General features: G+C 36.2%; 1 protein-coding gene across 6 annotated transcripts in view; it reads left to right on the plus strand.

Annotated features, from left to right (window-relative positions):
* LRRC4C (leucine rich repeat containing 4C) overlaps nt 1-23,437 on the plus strand; it is a 1,453,400-nt gene that overhangs the window by 1,105,233 nt on the left and 324,730 nt on the right. Inside the window, exon 1 of one of the 6 annotated variants that reach the window (XM_043971639.1) lies at nt 8,708-8,798. The exons of the other annotated variants lie outside the window; for them this stretch is intronic. The gene's annotated coding sequence lies outside the window, so the exon portion shown is untranslated. Of the gene's footprint in view, nt 1-8,707; nt 8,799-23,437 lie in introns of those variants that run through there. 6 annotated transcript variants of the gene reach the window in all.

Here is a 23,437-nt window from a genome sequence, read left to right on the forward strand (position 1 = left end):
GGGTGAGTTATTTGTCCAGGGTCACACAGCCCACTCATGTCAAAGGTGGGATGTGAACCCAGTTATTCTTAGCTTTGAGGCTGGCTCTCTAACCACAGTTACACATTGAATCTCACAATAAGTGTGTCATGATTGATTGGTGTGCTGGCCATGAAATTTCAAAGAGAAAAATCTTATTGGAGCAAATAATCAGACTGCTAAGATAATGCACCCTTTGATATATTGAAGCCCCCCAAAATATCTATGCTTGTCTCAAATGATAGTATAAAAATGAGTGGGGGCAGCTAGGTAGCATAGTGGATAAAGCACCAGCCCTGGATTCAGGAGGACCTGAGTTCAAATCCGGCCTCAGACACTTGACAACACTAGCTGTGTGACCCTGGGCAAGTCACTTAACCCTCATGCCCTGCAAAAAAAAAAAGAAAGAAAGAAAAAGAAAAATGAGTAAATGAACTAGTTCATGTTGACTTTCCTAACTGTGAAGTTTATACATATGTATGATACTACATTGATGTGTGTAAGGGAATGGCTTTGTAACTTTGGATAAGATACATCCCTTTACTGGGCCTCACTTTACATATCTGTAAAGTAAAAAAAAAAATAGGAAAGCTAGGTCTTGCAATGGATGGAGTCCTAGCCCACAAGTCAGGAAAACTCATCTTCTTAAGTTGGAATCTGGCCTCAGACACTTAGAGTCTGATAGAACTGAAAATGACTGAATAACAACAAACTGAATAGATCAATCTTGATTCAATTGAATGCCATTAAAGAGCCTATTGTGAATAAGTATTATAGGAATATAAAGACAAAAACAAAAGAAACAAAACAAAAACATAAAACAGTTCCTGCCTACATTCTATATAATACATAAGATATCTTGATGTCCAAGGACTCTAACATGGATATAGTTGATAATGTGATGCTACAATCAGTGGCAAAAGGTGCACTTTAGTGACAATTTCACCCACCCAAAGAAAGCATCCATTTATTTTCCCATCGCTAGGCTTATTCACTGTAAGAGCAACTTCTCAAACTCAAACAATTTGGCATGGGATTTCTAATATACTAGGAAACTCAAAGAAACAATAAAGAACAATGATTTTTAAAAGAAGGCTGTAATAATCTTGCCAACAACATTGCTTTCTCTTTACCTCTCCATCTCCCTTCTCTTATCTCAGCATGTCTGAGGGATACAGTAGGAAAAGGGAATGACCAAGTTTGAAAACAAAACTAAAATTAGGAATCTTTCTCATCATGTCCAGGAACATACTCCCTTCCCTGAACTCACATTTGGCAATTAGATTCCTTGGGTTATAGCCGTTGCATGTTCAAAATAATCTATAGATCTATCCTCCCAAATTTATAGCTCACATCCCCCTATTAATAATATGCTGGCCTTGGTTTCTCAGACTCTGCTAGTCATTTTCAGAAGCATCTCCATTGGGGATTGGAAGGTGCTGCTCCAGTGAAATTTCACTGCTTAGTTTCGGGCTCAGCTGATCCTTTGCCCTAGGACATTCCTTTATACTTCCAAAAGAATGAGAATGTATATTCTAGGACCAACAATAGGGAATGGGGAAAAAGAATAAGTGCTTCTAGAGTGCCTACTGTGTGACAAGCATTCTTCTAAATGCTTTGCAGATATCTTGTTTTGTTTTGTTTTTTTTTTTGTTTTTTTTTTGTTTTTTTTTTTTTAGTGAGGCAATTGGGGTTAAGTGACTTGCCCAGGGTCACACAGCTAGTAAGTGTTTAGTGTCCGAAGCCGGATTTGAACTCAGGTACTCCTGACTCCAGGGCCGGTGCTTTATCCACTGAGCCACCTAGCTGCCCCACAGATATCTTGTTTAATCCTCACAACAATCCTAGGAGGACTGATTTATTTGGATTGGATTCTTCTAATGAATTTGTCTATTGATTTTGCTTATTTTAAAAGTGTAAATATGTTATTTTAAAAAATACACTGAATCAGCTAAACTTTGTGAGAATTTACATTTAAATTAGGGCAGCTAGATGGTGCAGGGAATGGAGCGTTTTTCATGAGTTCAAATCCTGCCTCAGATACTTTCTTGCTGTGTGACCCTAGTTTAACCCGTTTGACTCCATCCCTCATCTGTCAAATGACCTTGAGAAGGAGATGTCAAATCACTTCACTATCTTTGCCATGACAACCTCAGATAGGGTCACAGAGAATCGAATACAACTAAAATGATTCAACAACATATTTAAATAATGTCAGCGCATAAAGACAGTATCATAACTTGACCATCACCAAAGGAAAAAAAAATCTGCAAAACTAATCAGCATATCAACCACATCCCCCATTATGTGCAATGTTCCATACCCATACTCCTCCACTTCTTGCAATTTCCTTAGCCCAGCCTTTCCTCCCTTGTAATCTATGATATTTACTCTTTTTTCTGATAGAAGATGAAGAAAAACTCATAAAACAACCAGCTGATCCTCATTAAACTGATGAGTTACAGAGAGCTCTCCTTTAATCCAGTGCACAGAAACATATTTCTGAAGAATGAGTTTAGCGATCAAAAGTTGAGAAATGAAAGGAGACTACCTCCTTCCCCCTCCACAATTCATCAAATAAACTAAATGATCTCAAGAGCGAAAGGGAAAAGGAATGGGTAGGCTCTTACTCTTAATCATAAACTGAGATCTCATAATGAGAGGGCTCAGATAGGGCTCCATGTATGGGGAGTGGAAACTTTCAATTAGTTCTGTGTCCTTAAATCTGTAAAACGTGTGTTTGCTCAATTTATCCTGGGAGAGAGTGGCAGGTGTGATGACAAGAGTGAATACTTTAGAAAGAGAGGAACTGGTATGTGTTCTATTTTTGCCATTTACTATTTTGTAAAGCCACAACTAGATTTTTTTTTGTGCTCAGAGCCAGCAGCATGAAAAGGACACTCAAAGGAGTTTTAAAGACACATTTAATTAAACGGAAAGAGCTGAAAAGATAACGAAGCTCAAGATGGAGAACTCCCTAAGAGGAACACAGAAACCCTAGGACATCCCCCTTCCTATGGGTGAAGCCCTGCTCTTGTTATAGTGGGAGGGCTTTTCCTGACAAGAATCAGATCATTGGGTAGTTTCCTATTTTAAGTAAGTATTCTTGTTAAGTACTCTAGATACTCAGTTCAGTTCAAAGGTTTATAAATTTAGAGCTAGGAAATACCTTAGAGGTCATTTATTCCTATCTGCTCATGAATCAATCAACTGGCATTTTTTAATTCAACTATTGTATACCAGACATTGTACTATGTGCTAGAGGTACAAAAAATAAGTCATCCATCCCCTGCTCTCAAGCAAATAATCTAATGAGAGATAACATGCACACAAATATGGACAAACAAGATATATAAAAGATGAACTGAAGATAATCAATAGAGGGAAGGCACTAGTAGTAAGGAGGATTGGTAAAGACTCCTTGCAGAAAATGGGATTTAGGCTGAGACTCATAAAGAAACCGAGTCCCAGAAAAGTAAAGCGACTTATCCAAGTTCATGAAGGTTGTGACTTAAAAAGACAAAATTCAAAAGCAGGTCCTCTGGTATGACATTAAGTTCATTTCCCATCATTTTTATGGGAAAAGTGAGATACCTACCCCCCCCTTTAAAAAGGATATGGCTTGCCCAAGATCACACATAATAAATGGAATAGTCAGGGTGCAAATTCACAACCTCTGACTACAAATTTAGTGCTCTTTCTTCCATACTACATTTTGTGAAGGAGTACAAGCACCATCAGCACTGTAAATTTTAACATCCTGGGACAAAGCCCCATTTGCCTCACCCTAATTATTGTTCTTTATGTATCCTTTTCCAAGTGCTTTTAACTCTCTTAGGCTCAATTTCCTCATCTATAAACCAGTGATAACAATTCATAAACTACATACCTCATTGAGTTGAAAGAAAAAGTGCTTTGTAAATGTTAATACAGTATATATATTTGAGCTATTATTATATTTTAGATTTTTATGCAGTCAAAAAGTGCTTTGTAAACTTCTAAAGTGTGAGCTATAAAGGGAAGACATATTTTTTCTTTGAGAAAGAACTATGAAATAATCTAGCACCACTATGAAGGAGAAATTTCAGTTGCAAAGTAACCCTAATCCTTAAAGCTCCTATGGAAATTTAGGTGGTAGGCAAGATGAATAGTCCTTAGTAAATAAGCAATGAAGGAATAAATATATCCAACATCCATCATCTTCAGTGTATCTCTCATTACATACAAATTCCATCTAGAACCTGAAACAAGCAGGTAATATTGATTTCTTTATCTGTCTAGGGATAAAGATTCAAAATCATAAATTACAATATTTCATAATATATCATAACTAGTACTTGCAGGCCACAGGTAAGCTAATGAATGTATCTAAGTGTGTCCTATTCAAGTAACCAAACATTTCTGCATTCCAACTGGATGTGAATCTCAATTTGTAGATTACCATTATCTTTCCCAACAAAAACTCCTTGATATCTTGAAAAGGGTGAGAATATGTGAGGATGGGGGATAGAGCACAGGGAGGTTGTTTCTATCAAGTCATGTCATGAACGGAGAGATGACTGGACTAGAAGCCAGGAGACAGATGTGAGTTGTATGTAATCCACATTAATAAAACAAACAAAAATAATCCTTGGGGCAGCTATGTGGCACAGTGGATAAAGCACAGGCTCTGGATTCAGGAGTACCTGAGTTCAAATCCGGCCTAAGACACCTGACACTAGCTGTGTAACCTTGGGCAAGTCACTGAACCCTCATTGCCCTGCAAAAAAAAAATACTCCTATTATCTATGCACTCTCAGAACTAGAAATGACCTTTGAGGTCATTTGGGCCAATCCCCTTTCCATCTTTGAACTGGAATAAACCATCTCGATAGTCTCTTCTAGCTTTAACACATATCATACCTAATTGTGTTCATGTTTTCTAAATATAGGACTGTTTCATTCTCCTTTGTAAAACCTGTAGCACCATTACATAGTAGGTATTCAATAAATGTCAAATGACTGAAAGAATGGTAGGTAGCACGCACACATTCAAAAAAGAAAAAACCTGGCACTAAAACTTCGGCTGCCAGGTCTACTTTTTGGCAGAGATTCAGTTACACCAGCTAAAGGCTTATATGTTGACAAAGCCAACATAATCTCGTTGTTTCCCTTTTTCTCTTTTGTTGGTCTCCAATTCCAGAATTTCCCACTAGGCAGAGTCCTTCAGAAAATCCATTTGGGATATTCTACCATGCTGTTCTAATGTTCGTGTTTATTTGCCTTTGGATATGACTGCTTCTGACTCAGTCAAAACTGATACCATTTGGATTTTAATTACTTTTACTTTGGAAAGGTAATTATTGATGTGGTTCTTGTTGTTGCTAGGGATGTCAAGATTGACACCCATAGTTTGGATTGTGATCATTTGGGGAGCTGCTCAAAGAAACCTGTTGGTGAGAAAATCAAATGTTGATTTAGTATTTTATATTCAATTCCATTCTGTAATTGATTCCATTCTATAACTGCCTAAGCTAGGTTTCTAAGTTCAGGAGTTCACCTTTCTTCTCTAAGGTGAGTTGTCTCATAAATCACTTTAATTCAAAGAAATATATTATCTCTACACATCTTACTGTCCATGCACAATTAAGGAAGACATGTTATCTCACTAACAAGCCTTGCTAGATGTAGGTGAATAAGGAAGTCTGTTATCTCTACAACAGGGACTGTCCTTCAAAAAATTCTGATCTATTATTGCTGTGACACTAACTAGACATGCAAGTGGATACCACCAATGAGATTTCCATAGCAACAAAATGGAAAGAGGGGTTCTTACTAGCCCTGCATCCCAGACTTCTATCCATTATATTTTTCCCATCATCTATGATACTTCAGCCTTTGTAACCAACCAATCATATTATTTTTCATTTGTGATGCTTCCTGTTCTTTGTTCTCTTGTATTCCCTGAAGCTTTATGAAGGCTAGAAAGGCCTGCTTCATGGTCTCTTGGTCAAGAGACCCCTGTTATTGGTATTCATTAGCTTTACCAATAAATTGAATGTCCTTGAACCTATATGCCTCAGTTTGCCTTAATTTTCAAATATAACATTGGGCTTAAAGTATTATTAAGTGAGGTTGAAATTAATTGCATTGAGTGGACAGAGTACCAGCCCTGGATTCAGGAGGACCTGAGTTCAAATCTGGCCTCAGGCACTTAATACTTACTAGCTGTGGGATCCTGGGCAAGTTACTTAACCCCAATTGCCTCAAAAAAAGGAAATTCATTGCATTGATTTTTTTAGTGGTTGTTTTAATGGGAAAATTAAGCATTAATTTACCTGGTTAGTTTAAGGAGATAAAGAGATTAAGGTGGCACAAGTAAGTATATGTAGAATGATATAAAATTTCAAGAGATAAAGAAAATTAACATGGTGGGTAGAATACTGAACTTATAATAAGGAAAACGTGGTTCAGTTCCCTCCACAGACAATTATTTTCTGTTTGACCCGGAAAAGTCATTGAATCTCTATGTGCCTTCTGTGTATTTTCATCTGAAAAACGAGGTGATTGGGTTATATGTCCTGTAAGGTCTCTTCTAGGTCCATAGCAGCCTTTTCTATGTAGAATTTCACTCATCCCTTATGGCTCACTCTGAAAGATCTCCCCACCCTCATGGCTACTTTATTCAATTGGATGGTTCTTCACAAATCCTCCATTTTAAGGAAAGTGACCAGGTTAGCTATGGTCATACCTTCCTTCCGCTCTAAACTTCTTTCTCCACCATGGTCCCCATGGGGAAATTTCTCTCCTTCCCTTCACTCCTCAATCTTCATGTTCCTTTTATGTGTGTTCTTCCTTTATTAGAATGTAAACTGTTTTGAAAGCAGGGGTAGTATTTCTTTTTTGCTTCTTTGTATTCCTAGTCCTTAACACAAAGATATTGTAAGCACTTAATAAATGCTTGCTAACTGACTGAATGGCCCAGTGATCTCTGACAAGTTCCATTTACACTGTCTATATCTTATATGGGTATAGTTATTTCCACGTTGTTTCCCCCATTAGAATGTGAGCTCCTTGGTTAGAGGGACAATGATTAGGTTTTTCTGCGTATCTCCTGAACGTAATTTAGTGCTGGACACATTATAAGTACAAAATAAATATTTACTGACAGACTGAATGTTGAAGTGGCAAGTAGTATGTGCTTTGAATAAGGGGAGAAATTTTCTGGCATAACAATGAGCAGGAAATACATTCCAGATATTGGGGACAGCCCATGCAAAGGAATAAAAAGGAGAGGGATGAAATGACATATTCAGGAAAAAAAGTCTGTTTGACTTATATGAAGAGTAAATGAAGAGGAGTTACATATATGTACTTATTTCCTACCTGAGAACACAAAATGGAGAAGGGGACACCCACTAAAGTTGAATATCATCAGGTAGACTAAAACAGGCTGTTCATCTTTGGATTTTATGAGATGATTTTTTTTTTGCTAGTTTTATTCTGATCTCATTACTGGGCAAACAGAATGAGTCAACAGAGGAAGCAATCAACATACTATGCACCCGCTGGAACCTATAACGCAGAGTGTTGGCTGCTCCTATCAACACAACCAATTATCAGAGGCACTCAAAGGGTAAGCAGTCTGCCAGAATTGGCCAGAGGAGATTATGGCCCACATCCTGCATACCTATTAGCAAATGGAGAGTGGCCTTAGAATGACAGAGTGTGTCATCACCACAATATTTCAGGTGAATACCCTTTGGGGGCCATTTTATAATGGTGCCTGCAGATGTTTGCAGCCAGATAAAACCTTATAATTCCAAGGATACCCCTACCAAAAGAATGATTTCAGACCATTGGACTTATTAAGTATTCACTGGCCTATGATGCTGTGCAAATGAAGCTACATTAGGCATTGTAAAAACATGAATCCCAAATCCAACACTCCTTGTTCCCTAATAGATCCTCTCCTTTGGGGATGATGATGAAAACAACCACAATAGCAATAGTACTCTATTTGTGATTTCACTGATACATAGAGCTCTCACAGGAGAAAATCCCCTCAATCAATGAAGGTCAGCAACGTTTCTTGAATTTATAATCTAAGAGATTTGCTTCTAATTTTTTTGTTGTTTGGTTGTTTCATTTGTGTGTGACTGTTTGTGACTCCATTTGGGATTTTGTTGTTAAAAATACTGGATCCTTCCTTTCTTTTTTCTTTTGTCTCCATTTATTTATTTGTCATTTTTGTTTTTGTTGTTGTTCTTGTTATTTGACAAATAAAGAAACTGTATCTCAAACAGGTTAAATAATTTTCTCAGAGTCATACAAGTGTTAAAGGGAAAATTCAAACCTCATGCCTCCTGACTCTTAATAGAGTGCTCTTTCAAATATGCCACATTTGCCCTTAGGTGAAGAAAAGGAAATGGGAGAGATAACATTCATTCATTCATTAATTCTGCATCTATAATATTTTCAGGAAATCACTCTTGTGGATTAGGGAAGTACATAAAAATGTGACGTACTTGCTTATCATGAACTATGCTCATCACATCACATGGATTTACAAGTAACTATGATACAGAGAAGAATTACATGCTTGAATTTAGTCTGCTTTAGGAATAAGATAATGTTTGTTTAATTTCAGAGGCATCCTATCTCTCTTATCCAAATTAGATAATCTCAGAGAAGAAAGACAGCTCAAGAGTCATCTACCTCCTTCCATAGGTGGCAAATTCCCTAATTACATCATCCCTGGAATGTGGTTGCTCCTCCTTTGCTTGAAGACTTCAAGTAAGGTAGAAGCCTTTATCCCCTTGGGAGTCCCTTCAACTTTGGCCTTTGTCTAATTGTTAGGAAGTTTTTTTTGTTTGTTTGTTTGTTTTTAAGTCAAGCCCAAGTCTGCTCTTCTACCATTCATACGCATTCATTTCTCCTTACTTTGCTCTTTGGAGGGCCAAGCCAAACAAGTCTATTCCATTATCCACATAAAACTTTAAATTTGCTATTACCTCCATACACACCCCAAAATTTCTTTTCTCTGGACTACAGATCCACATTTCCTCTCACTGTCTCCCCTAATATATCCACTCAGGACTTTTTTTTTTTGCCATCTTTTTACTGTCCTCTCGATGTTTTCTAACTTTCTGAATCCTGCCTCAGAAACCTATGAGATTTGTGTCCCTGTGAAAGTCACTTCAGTTTTGCCTCAGCTTCCTTAACTACAAAATGGCAATGGAAATAAAATAAAATATGATAAACATATAAATGCAAAACAGAATAGCACTTTTCCACATAGTTGATGTGAAGACCAAGAAACAGAATCATCAAAATAGAAAATTGAATGATTGCAGCCCCTCATTTGTCAATCATATAACTTTTAAGACTCACTTTTTGGAGAAGGAAATATAGAAATTTAATCTATATAGACATAAAATCATTAATATAAAGCACTTTGAAAATTTTAAAATTTTGTATAAATACAGCTATGATGATGATGATGATGGTCATCTGAATACCTAAACTTAATTTTACCTGGCCTTAATTTTGAATTAGTGAAAATTAAGGGTAAGGTCCTATGATACCTCTCTTTTTTATTTTTATTTTTATTTTCACTTCCAAATTCTCTTCCTCCCCCCAAACCCCTCAACAGCTTGTTGAGAAACAAGAAATAAAATATCCATTAAACATATGAAGTCATGTAAAACATATTTCTACATTAGCCATATTCTGAGAAAAAAGCAAGAAAAATAAATGGGAAAATATTTTAATCTATACTCTGAGTCCAATAGTTCTCTTTCTATAGATGTCTAACATTTTTCATTATAAATCTTTTAGAATTTTGATGGATTATCATATTGCTCAGAATAGCTGTCTTTTACAATTGATTAACTTTTATTTTTTGGGGGGGGTGGAAATGAGGGTTAAGTGACTTGCCCAGGTTCACACAGCTACTAAGTGTCAAGCGTTTGAGCCCATATTTGAACTCAGGTCCTCCTGAATCCAGGGCCTGTGCTTTATCCACTGCACCACCTAGCTGCCCCCTGACAATTGGTTAATTTAACAATATTTGTACATTCTTTTCTTGGTTTTACACACTTCATTTTGCATTGGTTCATATATGTCTTCTTAGGTTTTGGTTTTTGCTGTTTCTGAAACAATCCACTTTATCATTTTTTACAATAGTGTCATATCACATTCATGTGTCAAAATTTGCTCATACACTCCCCAATTGATGGGTATATCCTCACCTTCCAATTCTTTGCCACCACAAAAAGAGTTGATATAAATTTCTATACATATTTGTCCTTCTTCTTTTATCTCTTTGAGGAATGGACCTTGTAGCAGTACCTCTGGCTCAAAGGGTATGGAACAGTTTTATAGCCCTTTGGGCATAGTTCCAAATTGTTCTCCAAAATAGCTGGACTAGCTCCCACCTCATTTAAGACTGTGTCAGTTATACTTATTTTCCCACATCCTCTCCAGAATTTGTCATTTTCCTTTTCTGTCAATCTGATGAATGTGAGGTGGTACCTCAGAGTTATTTTAATTTACATTTCTCCAAATGTTAATGTTTTAGAGCATTTTTACGTGACTATTTGCTTTAATTACTTCCTTTTAAAACTTCTTGTTCATATCCTTTGAAAATTTATCAATTGAGGGATGGCTCTTATTTTTTTAAATTTATATCAATTTCCTATATATTTAAGAAATGAGACCTTAATTACAGAAATGCTGTAAAGCATATTTTTCTAGTTTCTTGCTTTTCTTCTCATTTTTGCTGAATTTATTTTGTTTGTGTAAAACTTTTTTAAAAAAATTTCATGTAATCCAAATTATCCATTTACCTCCTGTGAACTTCTTTATTTCTTCTTTGGTCATGAACTCTTTTCCTATCCATAGCTTTGACAGGTATTTTCCTTCCATGCTCCACTAATTTGCTTATATCATGATTTACATCTAAATCATGTGCCTATTTTGAGCTTATCTTGGCATATGGTGTGAGATGCTGGTCTATGCCTAGTTTCTGGCTGACTACTTTCCAGTTTTCTTAGCAGTTTTTGTCAAATAGTGGGTTCTTCCCATATCTGGGATTTGTTAAACACTAGGTTATTGTGCTAATTTACTTCTCTATATTGTATACCTAAACTATTCTATTGATCAGCCACTCATTTTTTTAATCCAGTAGTAAATTGTTTTGACTGTTACCACTTTATAGTATAGTTTAAGATATGAAAGGGCTAACCCCCATTCCTTCATTTATTTTTTCATTGATATCCTTGCTATTCTTGAACTTTGGTCCCTTCAGATTAATTTTACTATTTTTTCTAGATCTATGAAATAATTCTTTGGTAATTTAATTGATATGGCAGTAAAATAATTTAGGAATTTTGTCATTTTATTATATTGGTTCAGTCTACTCATGAACAATTAATATTTCTTCAGCACTTTACATCTTTTTTTATATGTTCAAAGAGCATTTTGTAATTATGTTCATGTTTCCTGTGTATGTCATGGCAGGTAGACTCCCAAGAATTTTATACTATCAGCAGTATTTTTAAAGGAAATTTGTTTTTTCTCTCTTGTCCTGCTGGGTTTTGTTGGTAATAGATAGAAATACTGATGATTCATGGGGTTTATTTTATATTCTGCAACTTTGCTAATGTTAATTGTTTCAAAACACTACAGTCAACAATTCAATTTAATGTTCATTTTTAATTGAAATATTTTGTTTTACATAACCTATAGCCACCACCACCACCACCCCGAGAGCTACCCAATATTTTCCCCCTAAAGGTAAAAGTTTGGGAAGCTGGGTGGTACAATGGATAGAGCCCCAGGCCTAGAGTCAGGAGGTTGTTGTTGTTCAGTCATTCAGTTGTGTTTATGACCCCGTGCATTATGTCATGTCACACCCTTTTATCTTCCACTATCTCTCATAGATTGTTCAAGTTCATATTTGTGGTTTTCATGACACTATCCACCTCATCCTCTTCTGTCCTCTTTTACTTTTGCTGTCAATCTTTCGTAAATATCAGGGTCTTTTCCAAGGAGTCCTGACTTCATTATGTGGACAAATATTTAAGTTTCAGTGTCAGAATCTGACCTTTCTATGAATAGTCTGCATTCATTTCTTTAAGTATTGACTGATTTGATCTTGCTATTCAAAAGATTCTCAGAAGTCTTCTCTAGCACCACAGTTTCAAAACATAGGTCCTATGGTTCTCAGCTTTCCTTATACTCCAACATTCACAGCCATACATTGCTACTGGAAAAAGCATACCTTTGACTATATAGACCTTTGTCAACAAGGTGACATCTCTGCTTTTTTAGCATGCTCTCCAGATTTGCCATAGCTTTCTTTCCAATAAGCAGGTGACTTTTAATTTCATGACTGCGGTCACCATCAGCAATGATCTTTGAGGTCAAGAATATAAAAACTGACCCTGCTTCATTTTTTTCTCCCTTTATTTACTAGAAAATGATGGGACCAGTTGCAAAGTTCTTAGGTTCTTTTTTTTGTTTTGTTTTGTTTTGTTTTGTTTTGTTTTACATGTTAAGCCTCAAGACAGTTTTTACACTCTCTTTTTTCACTTTCAAAAGATTTCTTAACTCTTCTTCAATCCCTGCCATTAGAATTATTTTTTTCATATCTAAGATTGTTGATATTTCTCTCTGCAAGCTTAATTCTGGTTTTTGATATATCCAGTCTAGCATTTTAGATGATGTACTCTGCATATAAGTTAGGCAAATAAGGTGACCATATACATCTTGATTGTACTTCTTTTCTAATCTGAAACCAATCAATTGTCCCATATTAGATTCTTACTGTTGCTTCTTGACCCGTATACAGGTTCCTCAGGAAAGAAATAAAATGATCTGGTACTCCCATTTCTTTGAGAACTTGAAATATTTTGTTGGGATCCACACAATCAAAGGCTTCAGTGTAGTGAATGTAGCAGAGGTAAATGTTTTTCTGGAACTCCTTTGCTTTCTCTATATTTCAGTGAATGTTGGCACTTTAGTCTCTAGTTTCTCTTCCTTTTCAAAAATCGCCCTATTCTTTTGGTAATTCTTAGTTCACATATTGGCAAAAACTAGTTTGCAGAATCATAAGTATAATTTTGCAGGCATATGAAATCAGCACAGTTTTTCAGTAATTTGAACATCCCTTGGCTTTGTCCTTCTTTAGGATTGGGACATAAAGTGATCTTTTCCAGTCCAGTGACCACTATTGAGTTTTCCAAATTTGCTGGCATATTGAGTGTAACACTTTAAGTAGCTCAGCTGGATTTCTGTCACCTCTACTAACCTTATTGTTAGCAATACTTCCTAAGGCCCACTTGAATTCATTCTCCAGAATGTCTGGCCCTAGATCAGTAACTACATGACTATTGTTGCTTTTAAGGTCTTTCTTGTATAGTTAATTTATGTATTCTTGCCACCTCTTCTTAATCTCCTACTTCTGTTAAGTCCCTACCTTTTAGGTCTTTTATCATGTTCATTTTTTCATGAAACATTCCCTTGATATCTCTAATTTTCTTGAAGGGATCTTTTGTCTTTCCTATTCTATAGTTTTCTAATTCTTTGCATTGCTCATTTAAGAAAACCTTCTTATCTCTCCTTGCTCTTTTCTGGAATTCTGCATCCAGGTGGATATGTCTTTCCCTTTCTCCTTTCCCTTTTGCTTTCTTTCTTTCCTCAGCTATTTGTAAAGCTTCATCAGACAGCCACTTTGCTTTCTTGTTCTTCTTTTTATTTGGAATACTTTTGTTGCTGCCTCCAACACAGTATTGAAAACCTCTGCCAATAGTTCTTCAGGCACTCTGTCTATCAGATCTAATCCTTTAAATCTATTCTTCATTTTCATTTTATGTAGTCCAAATCTATTCTCAGAGATTTACTGCTGTGTGACCCTGGACAAGTAATCCAACCCTGTTTGCCTCAGTTTCCTCATCTGTCAAATGAGCTGGAGAAGAAAATGACAAGCCACTCCAGTGTCTTTGAGAAGAAACCCCAAATGGAGTAAAAGAAAAAGTCTGACATGACTGAAATAATTGAACGACAACAAAACAAACAAAAAGACAGTTCAGCAAAACTAGCCAACACATCAAAAGCAACTAGCATTATACCTATTGTTCCATACCCATAATCCCTCACCACTGCAAAGAAAAGCAGGAAAGGTGGGCAGTGTCTCATATCTCTTTATTAGGGGAAGTTTCATTTGATTTATTGTTGTCCTTTTCTTGTCATTGTTGTAGTCATTTTGTGTCTTCTTTTCCTGGTTCTTTTACTACATTCTGTAATCAAGTTGATATCACTCTCTCCATGTTTCTCTGTATTCATCACATTCTTCATTTTTTACATTAATTCACGTTTTGCAGTTTATTCAGCCATTCTTCAGTTTATGGGAAACTACTTTGTATCCCTTTTTGGCCAACTCAAAAAAGTCTGATAGATGAAAGATATATGTATGTATGTATGTATGTATATATATATATATATATATATATATACACATACATAGAGATAAATAAATACACACAGATATATATATATATATATATATATATAGAGAGAGAGAGAGAGAGAGAGAGAGAGAGAGAGAGAGAATGAGACTAAGTTTTGTCCTTTTGTTTTTTGCTATAATTAATAGTCATGAGGTCTAGGTAAGGATGCCAACAAGCCTTTATTTATTAACTTTAAAATTCAAGAAAATATGTTGGACACCAGGGATATGAAGACAAAATGATGCAGTCTCTACCCTCAAGAACTTTATTATCTACAATTGTTTTTGTCTTTGTACAAATAATCTCTCAAGTCTGGAACACACTTTCTCCTCACCTACACTTGATAGAATCCCTACAAAGCATAACTCTGGTGCCACCTATTACACAAAATCCTCCTAATTTCCACATTTAATAGCACTTTGTCTTTTTTGAAATTAATTTGTGTATATTTTACATTTTTAGTTATGCATATAGAATATACCTTCTCTCTCTTCTCACCCCCTAGTAGTATGCGAATACCTTTAAACAGTCACAGTTTCTGTTTTGTCTTTGTATCTCAATGGCATAGTATTCTACTTGGCATAGAGTGGCATTCAATAAATGTTTGATGGTTTGATTTGAGTGATCTTGGAAATCATCTTGTATAGATGGCTACTCATTGGTCCTCAAAGGTTCAGAAGTCTATCTCTGTTTTGTCTAGTTCTTCAGCTGATATTCAATTGATGGATCTGGACTCAAATTAAATATCTTTAAGTAATAGAAATATCATAGGGTTTGAAATCAGGAATCCTGGGTTTAAATCCTGACTCTTAGAGTTTTTAGTTCTGTGATTGTGGTCATGTGACCAGAGTCTCAGATTTTTCATCAATAAGATGTTAATAATACTCACACGCCCAGAATATTTTTTCTTAAGGAAAGTGTACAATTAAACTTAAAATACCATATACAGAGGCACAAGCTATAATTAGGTCCTTACTTTTCATTTTTCACAAGAAATGGATAATTATTCACTTAAACCCCTCCACTGTTTTCATTCAGATCTGTCTCCCTGCAGGTTGATATTTTATTTTATTTTTAAAAAATGGTCTGTACTTTCCATTGTTCCTCTACTCAAGTGTTCTCCCTTACTTCTACCTTCTAAGCCTAGGCTGGTCAAGCTGAGGTTGGGTCTTAACTGTCTAAAACTCCTAAGCCTGAGAAATGCATCAGGCTGCATAGGAAATCAGTCTTCTTGTTGCTGTTGTCATTGATCATGATAATGATGACAGTGATGGTGGTGGTGGTGGTGGTGATATTTGGCTGTAATTAATGTGATTTCATACTTGGAAAGTGAACCATGCTACCTTCTCACTACCTGTCTGACTTCTGATCTCTATTCTCCAGTCTCCTTTGACTTTCGTCTTTCTCTCTGATGATTATGGTCTTTCAGGTTCCTAATAGTCTATCTGCTCCCTGGGTGTTTCAGGCTAGCTGACATCTGAACTCCCACATCACTTGCTTATCATCGACCCAGTTCTGACCCATTCCTTGCCCTGATATTGATTCATATGTATAATTGGGCCATATTAGAGGTATGGGTAGCATTAGCCAGAGTGAAGGGATATGGCTTCAAGTCCAAGGTCTGACACAATTTGTGTGATTAGGGTAAGTTACTAACCATCTGTGAGCCTCAGGTTCCTCACTGGGTATTATGTAAAATGCACATACCTAAATAGTTGTATTACTTTGGGAAGGGCAATTGATTCCCACCCCTGTGCTTCAATTTCTTCATCTGTTAAATGAAAGCATTCATCTAAGTGATCTCTAAAGTCCCATTTAACTATAACAATCTGCAAACATGAATTCTATGAGGCTATCAAATGGTGGAGTTGGACTGGATGCTGTCCAAGAATTCTTCTTCGGGCCCTAACATTCTGTGATTCTAAGGCAGCCTTGTTTCTAGAGGCCACTACTTACTATTTGCCTCTAAGTTAACCTCATCTTTCTTTTCTCCTCTGAGCCTAGCCAATCCACGTCATTTTTAATTGCTGTTCTTCAATCATTCTCAGTCATGTCTGACTTTCTATGATCTCATTTGAGGTTTTCTTGGCAGAGCTATTGGAGTGGTTTGCCATTTCTTTCTCCAGCTCATTCTGCAGATGAGGAAACTGAGGGAAATGGGATAAAGTGACTTGCCCAGGGTCACACAGCTAGTAAGTGTCTGAGGCCAGATTTGAACTCAGGAAGATGAGTCTTCCAGACTCCTGACCCAATACTCTATCCATTGGTCCACATTACAAAATAATCATCCTATTGAGCTTCCTTTAATTTCAGGTCTCTGCTTTGATTGAAATCCTATTTTCAAATACCTACACAGAACCAATAACTCATTTTGGTTTCCATATGATTTGACATGAAACTAACTAATTAAATCTGGTCCCTTTGCCCTGCCATTGGAAGGGATAGATTCAGGGACAAAAAGCCTTGCCCTGATCCCATGTAATCCCAATTGTTAATGACAACTCCTTTGTGGTATTCATTAAGAGGTTGCCTTATCCAGATTACTCATCATACTGCTGCTCTTTCTATGACCATCAGACAACATCCCTTAGGCCTTCTTTGTTGCTACTGGTGGGGGTGGGGGTGGAAAAAGGGGGAAGAGACAAAGGGAGGTGAGTTTTATAGCCCTAATGACCCTAGATCTCTAAGCTGTGCCCCCACTGTGACTGTGTTATTCTTGTTCTTAAAACAAAAATAGCTTTAAAACAGAGAAAGAAAGACAGCTCAGATTTTCTCTAAGGAATCATTCATTCAAAAGACACTCAAAGGTGAAAAATTTTCAGTGGAATAAAAATAGGGAAGCACCCTTTGAGTACATGATACTTTAGCATCTTTTTTTAATCGTCTAACATTTTCTTTTTTAATTTTTTTTTGTTTCACAATACTTTTTACATTACACTTCTGTCCTGAGATATAAACACTACTTCCACCCTCCATTAAACCCTCCCCTGAAGCAAAGAAATCATTTAAGGGAATTTGACTTATAAGGCAAAGCTATCTGATTGATGGTGTATCTAAGATTCTGGAGTCATCTAGTTTTAGAGTTTTAGAGTTGGAGGACCCCCACTGGCCAGCACGGTACCATGAACAGAGCCAGTTTGGAGCCAGAGAAACTGGGTTCTAATCCATGTGCTAACTGTCTGATCTTTGGATAAGTCACTCAGTTCTTTTGGGCATTGTCTTCTTAATTGGTAAAAATAAGGGGTTGAATTTAAATGTCACTTCTAGCTCTAAAGATATGATTTTATGATCTTTTTCAACACACTCAGAAAGGAATACAGACTTTAACCTAGCTCTTAAATGGGCATCCAGCTTCTGCTTAAAAGATTTCCAATGAAGGGAACCATGCCAGTGCAACCCTAATTCACTTGTACACACCACCAACTGGAGGGAAGATTTTGGTTTGGGATTTCCCCTGACATCAGGCCTAATGTTGGTGCTTTGCAGCCTCTTCCTGTTCTTCTTAGTTCTAACCTCAAGGGACTAACAGAACAATTTTCATCCTTCTACCAGATTGCTTTTCAAAGACTTGAGTGTAGCTATCACCTCCCCCACCTCCACCACCAGAAACACCACCATGTCTCCCTTACTCTAGGATAAATATCCCCACATGCTTGAAGTGATTCTCATATGACAAATCCAAGGCCTTATTTCATCCCAGTTGGACTCCACTATATGGCTTCAAGTTTATCAATATCCTTTCCAAACTGTGGCATGCTGAAATGAATATAATAGTTGAGCTTTGATCTAAAAAAGGAAGACAATAGAGGGATTATCACACCCTTATTCTGGGAATTTATGTGTCTGTAATGAAACTTAATGAAGCATAGGATGGCATTAATTTTGTGGGATTCCATATGATATTATAGACTCATATTGAACATGCAGTCTTCACACACACACACACACACACACACACACACACCAGATTTTTAAAAATTTGTATACCTGTGGCTGCTTCCACAGCATATATACTATATATATATATAGAACATTATACTGATGAAATTGATTTTTTGACCCAAGGGGAAAGTGTTTTATATGTACTCTGAATGAAGTTTACCATATTAGATTCTGCACAATAAACTAGACTAACAAAATTATTTTGGGTCATATCTCTATCATTCAGTGTTTTAGTTATTTCTCCAACTTTGTGTCATCTTCAAATTTGGTAAGCATGCCATCTGTCCCTACATCTAAATCATATATGTGTGTGTGTTTATGTGTATATACGTATATATGTATTATAATATATATACACACGTACACATATGGAGCACAAAATTTATATAATATAGTATATATTTATTTCATGTGTTTAATAGCTAAACCCATATATGTATATATATATATATATGCACACATATATACCTGTATATACCGGAATATGTATATGCACAGACATATAACACAAATTCGATCCCTGAGGGCACTCTTTTGTAGACCTGCCATGCTGATATCAAATCATTACCCTTTGAGTCCAGATCTTTAATCAATTATTTATAGTCATTTTTCAGTCGTGTCTGACTTTTTGTGACCCCATTTGGGGTTTTCTTGGCAAAGATAGTGAAGCGGTTTGCCATTTCCTTCTCCAGCTTATTTTACAGATGAGGAAACTAAGGCAAACAAAGTTCAGTGACTCACACATTTAGTAAGTGTCTTAGGCCAGATTTGAACTCATAAAATGGGTCTTCCTGACTCCAAGACCAGTACTCTATCTACTGTGTCACCTATAAATTACCTAATTATATTAGCATATAGTCCATATTTTGGGAGGGTCCATAAAAATATTATGAGGTATTTTGCGATGATTGTCAGATTTATCCAAGCTTACTCTCTCTTGTCTTGTCTTGAATCTGCAACTATTTATGTATTGGACATTGGGCATCATGAACTGGATATTCCATAAACAACTTAAATGCAACATGTCCCAATCTGAACTCTGTTTCTTTGCCTTCATGCCCTCCCCCTCTTCCCATTTTCCCTGCTATAATCAATGGCATAACCATCTCCCAATCACCCAGTCTTGCAGCCTACGTGTATTCTTTGACTACTTACTCTTTCAAACCCCTTGTCCATCCAATTGTCAATCCCTGTCATTTTTACCATCGTAACATCTCTATTCTATGCATCACTTTCCTCTGACTCTTTCACTAACCTGGTGCAGGCCTTCCTCACCTCATCCCTGGAATCATGCAATAAACTTCTGCCAGGTCTCTCTGCCTCAAGTCTCTCCTCACTCCAATTCACTTTCCACTGAGCTGCCAAATTGATTTTTCCTGAAGCACAGGTCCAACCATGTCAGCTCCCTATTCAATGTACTCAAGTTTATTAACCCTAACCCTTTTCAGTTCATCCTTTACACTGCTGTCAAATTGATAATGACCCTGTTGACTCTTAAGTCAACAAAGTCCAATGGCTTCCTATTATTCCCATGATCAAATGTAAAATCCTCTGTTTTACTAATGCCCTTAACAATATCCTCATTCCCTATCTTTCTGGTTGTTATATACTTGACTCCCCTACCTATACTCTTTTTTCCCCTCTCTCAATAAGACTTTATTTTTTTATAAAAGTATTTCATTATTTTCCAGTTACATGTAAGGACAGTTTTCAACATTTGTTTTCATAGGATTTTTAGTTCCAAATTTTTCTCCCACCTTCCCTTCCCTGCTCCGTCCCCAAAATAAAAATCAATCTGATAGAGATTATATATGTACAATCACATTAAACATTTCTGCATTAGTCATATTGTGAAAGACAAATCAGAGGACAAGGGAAAAACCTCAACAAAGAAGGAAAAAAAACAGCCCCAAAGTCAAAACATTATTGTTCAATATGCATTCGGGATCCACAGTTCTTTTTTCTGGATGTGGAGAGCATTTTCTATTATGAGTTCTTTGAAATTGTTTTGGATCATTGCACTGCTGAGAAGAGCCAAGTCTATCACAGTTGATCATCATACAATGTTGCTATTACTGTGTACAATTTTCTCTTGGTTTTGCTCCTCTCAGTCAGCATCAATTCACGTAAGTCCTTTCAGGTTTCTCTGAAATCCACCTGCTCATCTTTTCTTACAGCACAATAGTATTCCATTACATTCATATACCACAACTTGTTCAGCCATTCCACAATTGATGGGCATTTCCTCAATTTCCAATTCCTTGCCATTACAAAAATAGCATCTATAAATATTTTTGTCCATGTGGATCGTTTCCCCTTTTTTATGATCTCTTTGGGGAAAAGACCTAATAGTGTTATTGCTGGGTCAAAGGGTATGCACATCTTTATAGCCCTTTGGGCATAGTTCCAAATTGTTCTCCAGAATGTTTGGATTACTTCACAGCTCCACCAACAATGCATTAGTGTTCTAATTTTTCCACACCTTTTCCAACATTTGTTATTTTCCTTTTTTTGTCATATTAGCCAATCTGATAGGTGTGCAGTGGTACCTCAGAATTGTTTTAATTTACATTTCTCTAATCTATAGTTTTTAGAGCATTTTTTTTTCATATGGCAATAGATAGCTTTCATTTATTCTTCTGAAAACTGCCTGTTCAAATATTTTGACCAATTGAGGAATGACTAGCATTCTTATAAATTTGATTTAGTTCCCTGTATATTTTAGAAATGAGGTCTTTATCAGAAATACTGGCTGTAAAAATTGTTTCCAAGCTTTCTGCCTCCCTTCTAGTTTTGGCTGCATTGCTTCTGTTTGTACAAAACATTTTAATTTAATGTAATCAAAGTCATCCATCTTACATTTCATAATATTCTCTGTCTCTTTGGACATAAATTGTTTTCCTCTCCATTGATCTGAGAGGCAAACAACTCCTTCCTCTCCTAATTTACCTATGGTGTCACACTTTGTGTCTAAATCATGTGCCCATTTTGACCTTATTTTGGTATATAATTTAAGATGTTGGTCTATGCCTAGTTTCTGCCATATTATCTTCCATCTTTCCTACCAGTTTTTGTCAAATACTGAGTTCCTACCCCAGAAGCTGGAGTCATTGGGTTTATCAAAGAGTAGATTACTATAGTTGTTTACTACTGTGTCTCCTATGCCTAACCTATTCCATTGATCTGCCACTCTATTTCTTAACCAGTACCAAATAGTTTTGATGACTACCTCTTTATAGTATGGCTTCAGATTTGGTACAGCTAGCCTGCCTTCCTGTGCCTTTTTTTTTTATTATTTCACTTGATATTCTTGACTTTTTGTTCTTCCAGATGAATTTTGTTATTATGCTTTTCTAACTCCATAAAATAATTTTTAGATAGTCTGGATGGTATGGCACTGAATAAGTAAATTAATTCAGATAGAATTGTCATTTTTATTCTATTAGCTCAGCCTATCCATGAGCAATTGGTATTTTCCCAATTATTTACATATACTCTTGAGTCTAGTGACACTGTCCTCCTTATTGTTCCTTGAACAAGATACTCCAACTCCTGACTCCATGAATTTTCACTGCCTATACACTATACTCCGTGTCTAGAATTGTCTCACCCCTCATTGTTTATCTCCTTGCCTTCCTAGCTCATGTTAAGCCCGGGGTAAAACTCTCTTTTACAGGAATCTTTTCTTCATCCACTTTAATGACAATGCTTTCCCTCTGTGTTCATCTTTGTTTACGTGGTGCCTCCCGACTGAGTCTTTGATTTCCTTGAAAGTGGGAATATTAGATGACAATCACCAGATCTGTTGTTGTTTTTCATTTTCACAATTCTTTGTGTCTCTGGGGATTAGTACAGTGTCTTAAACACACAATAGGTGCTTAAGAAATGCTCCTTGATTTGACTTACCAAGTGATTTTATAAACCAATTCATCTGTATCCCTCCTAAAATATGGCTCCCAGATCTAAACAAAATACTCTATATTTTTTATGAGCAAGGCAGAGATCAACAGGACTATAATCTCTCCAGTTCTAGATACTATGCCTTTCTTTTTCATTTGTTTGTAGGCAACAGTGGTCAAGTGACTTGCCTGAGGTCACACATCTAGTAAGTGTCTAAGGCCACATTTGAACTCAGGTCCTCCTGACTCCAGAGCTAGTACTCTATCCACTTCACCACAAAGCCCACCCACAATGCCTCTCAATGAAATATAAGCTATTTTGTCTGCCATATCATATTGCTAACAAATCTTAAACTTCAATATGGTCTACAAAAGCTCTATGATTTTTTTTAATGAACTGTAGGTAGCCATGCCTTCTTCATCTTTTATTTGTGAAATTAATTTGTTGAACCCAAGTGTAAGAAAGAACATTCCTTTCTATCAAATTTAATCTGATTGGGTTAAGTCCAATGCTCTCACCTTTCAGTTTCTTTTTGAATCCTGAGTCTCTTTCCAGATGGATAAGCTCTTCCTCTAAACTCAGTACCTCCTGCAAATTTGGTATGCCTTCTGCCAATGTCATTGCTCAAGTCACTGTTAAAAATGCTGAGTGACACTGGACCTAAATCAAGGTTCCTAAAGCATTCCGTTAAAAATATTTTAGCAAAAAAATAAAAATTAAAAAATGCGCTAGCAATTTGAAATGGAATCATTCATCATTATTTGGGGGCTTTTTAGACATTCAACCAATTCCTAAACCATCTAAATTTTTGTCATTTTATCTACTTGTTCAATAGTCTGCAGAACATTTTTAAAAAGAATAATATCATGATAGCAATTCTATTCTCTATTAAAAAAATTAAATTATTAAGAAGAAAAATGAAAATAGAAGGAAAGGAGGAAGAGGAGAGGAAGAAGAAAAAGATAAAGATGGAGAAAGATGAAGATTATTGAGATAATGACGATGATAAAAATGCTGGTGGTGATAAAATTGGAAATGAAGGAGGAAGAGGAGGATTTTCAATATAACAATAGAATTTTCATGTT

Source organism: Dromiciops gliroides, chromosome 6 (assembly GCF_019393635.1).
Source record: "Dromiciops gliroides isolate mDroGli1 chromosome 6, mDroGli1.pri, whole genome shotgun sequence".
NCBI classification, from domain to species: domain Eukaryota; kingdom Metazoa; phylum Chordata; class Mammalia; order Microbiotheria; family Microbiotheriidae; genus Dromiciops; species Dromiciops gliroides.